The sequence below is a fragment of the Humulus lupulus genome, chromosome 1 (genome assembly GCF_963169125.1).
Source record: "Humulus lupulus chromosome 1, drHumLupu1.1, whole genome shotgun sequence".
In the NCBI taxonomy this organism is placed as follows: domain Eukaryota; kingdom Viridiplantae; phylum Streptophyta; class Magnoliopsida; order Rosales; family Cannabaceae; genus Humulus; species Humulus lupulus.
In genome coordinates, this window is record NC_084793.1 from 132,300,922 (window position 1) to 132,304,247 (window position 3,326).

Consider the following 3,326-nt stretch of genomic DNA (forward strand, 5'->3'; position numbering starts at 1 on the left):
CGGAGAAGAGACGAGGATTTGAGAGATGTACTCAACGATCGCAGGGAACGACACGATGAGTACATTCCCCCAGCAGCAGCAGAGGCCCCGACGATTCCTAGCGCCGTGCAAGCCCAGATAGATGCCCTCAACCAGGCAGTGCAACAGCTGGTCAGGGGAAGAACATCTTATATCGACAACGATAGGAGAAAGGGCACTCCTTTCGTCCAGAGGATAGCTATGGCAGAGACTCCTAGCAAGTTTAAGATGCCTACGCTTCCGAACTTTGACGGGTATGATGACCCAGTATCTCATGTCAATAAATTTGAGATACAAAATGGACATTCAGAAAGTGTCCAAAGACGCTCGGTGTAGGATCTTCCCTGCAACACTTTCTGATGCTGCACAGGAGTGGTTTTTCAAATTCCCTCTTGCAAGTGTAGTTTCCTGGGAAATGTTCGTGAAGGAATTTTATGGACAATTCTATGCGAGTCGTGTGCACCCAACTGAGGCAAATCAGCTGGTCGAAATACGCCAGCAAGACGGAGAATCATCTGAAAGATTACGTCCAACGTTTTATGCGAGCAGCTGCTGGAGCCAAAATAGTGGGAGACGAAGGCAAGATGATGGCCATAACTGCAGGGGTTAAGCGACGTACGCCTCTCTGGGACAGCCTCAGAAAGCATGGGGTCAGGACTACCTAGGAAATTTTGGATCGGGCTGATCGATATATCAAGCTCGAGGATGCCATCGCTAATGAAGGAAAGCCCCCAGGCAAAGATAAGGGGACAGCCGAGCCCGCCAAAGCCGCCAATGGGTCAAAGCCAAACGGCAACGACAAAGGCAACGGGAACGGCAATGGCAATGGCAAGAATGGGGGAAACAGCCGCACAATGAGTCTTCTACCTCTGACAATAAACGAGCCAAGGGTAATCGTGATGAACCTCGGTTCACTAACTACACTTCCCTTATTGAGTCTCATGGAGAGGTGTATTAGGCCACGAGTTCCAGTGTGCCTTATAAGAAACCTGCCCCCATTCGAAAGGATATTTCGAGAAGAGACACTACCAAGTTCTGCCGTTATCATAACGACTACGGACATGATACCAATGAATGCGGCCATCTGAAGGATGAAATCGAGTTCCTATTAGACAAGGACACTTGAGAAGATATATACGGGCCTCGGGAAATTCCGAACGAGAATCTCCAGGTGGCAACGAGCATGTGCCCACACGCCAACGCTCGCCACCTTTGCAGCCTGATCCCGTAGCTGGTACTTTACTCACCATCTGTGGAGGCCCGCATCTCGCGGGAAGCAATGGAAAGGCGAGGGAACGATATGCTCTGACCCTACGTCACGACTAGGACATCGAGATGATGACTGTGGAGGACAGGGCATCGAAGAAGGCTCGGTCAGAGGAGGGTGAGATAACCTTCTCTGATAGCGACACCCAGCATGTCCGGTTCCCACATTCCGATCCGCTGGTCGTGGACGTTCAAATCGCCAACATGATGGTGAAAAGGGTACTAGTTGATATAGGAAGTTCAGTGAACATCCTGTACAAATCTTCGCTGGAACACATGAAGTTGTACGTTAAGGACTTGGAGCCCTGCAACCAAATAATTTACGACTTCTTTGGTGAGGGACTCGCCCCAGCGGGGTCAATAAGACTTCCAGTGACAACAGGTACAGCGCCTACCACCAGGACATTACTCGCTACTTTTATAGTAGTCGATTGCCCTTCGGCGTACAATGCCGTCATTGGAAGGCCCATAGTGGTTGATCTTCGGGCCGTCACCTCAGTATGGCACTTGGCCATGAAATTCTCGACAGACGTAGGGGTAGGACGCGTGTTGGGAAATCAGAGGGAAGCCAGGGAGTGCTACAACGCCTTTGTCACAAAGGCAAAGAAGGGAACGTCAAATAACACTCCCTCAGATAGGTTGCAGATGGCTATTGATACACAAGTCCAATCCAGTGATGGAGTCACCAAATAGGGTGTTGCCCAAAGTGAGGATAGGGATTTAGATCCTCGCTTTGGGGATTTTGAGGAAAATGTTGGACCCGTCGAGGACCTGGAAGAGGTCCAACTTGACGAAAAAGACCTGACCAGAGTTATGAAGGTCGAGAAAAACTTAGAAGCAACCACGAAGCATGCACTGGTGGAATTTTTGCGGAAGAACCAGGAAGTCTTTGCCTGGTCGCACAAAGACATGGCTGGGATAGATCCTGCAGTTATCAGCCATGTCCTGAACGTAGACAAGAGTTTTCCACCCGTGCAACAAAAAAGAAGGCTGCTCGATAAGGATAGATCGAGAGCCTTAAAAGAGGAAGTCGAAAGACTGAAGGAGAATGAATTCATCCGGGTGGCGTTTTATCCACCGTGGGTCTCTAATCTCGTACTGGTTCCCAAGCCTAACGGGAAATGGCGAACCTGTGTGGATTTCACAGACCTCAATAAAGCCTGCCTAAAGGATTGTTTCCCACTCCCAAGGATCGACCAGCTGGTCGATGCAACTGCAGGACATGAGATACTCTCCTTCATGGATGCATACTCATAATACAATCAGATTAGTATGCATCCCCCTGACGAGGATCACACCAGCTTTCGGACCGATACGAGGATGTACTGTTATAAAGTAATGCCCTTCGGACTGAAAAACGCAGGTGCGACTTTCCTGCGATTGGTTAACCACATGTTTAAGGAGTTGATAGGAGCAAACATGGAGGTGCATGTGGATGACATGCTGGTAAAGTCGAAAAAAGCAGAAGGACATGTGAAGGATTTACAAGAATGTTTCAATGTGTTGAACAAGTACCAAATGAAATTAAATCCTCTCAAATGTTCCTTCGGAGTCGGATCAGGGAAATTCTTGGGGTTCATTGTCAATTCAAGGGGAATCGAGGTCAACCCCGACAAGATAAGAGCCCTGATTGACATGAAATCGCCAGAGAAGATAAAGGATGTGCAAACTTTAACTGGAAGGATTGCCGCACTAAGTAGATTCATTTCCAAGTCGACGGATAAATGCGTCCCTTTCTTTAATAGACTTAGAGGCAACAAGAAGTTCGAATGGATAGGAGACTATGAGCAAGCTTTCCATGCCTTAAAAGCCCATATGGCACAACCTCCTATTTTGTCAAAGCCTATCGAAGGAGAAACTTTGTTCATCTACCTGGCGATCACCGAAGTTGCTGCTAGTGCGGTACTAGTACGAGAAGAAGAAGGCGTACAAAAGGCGGTTTACTATGTAAGCAAGAGGCTAATCGGAGCAGAGTTAAGATATCCTCCCATCGAGAGATTAGCCTATTGTTTAATCTTGGCCTCAAGGAAACTACGTCCTTA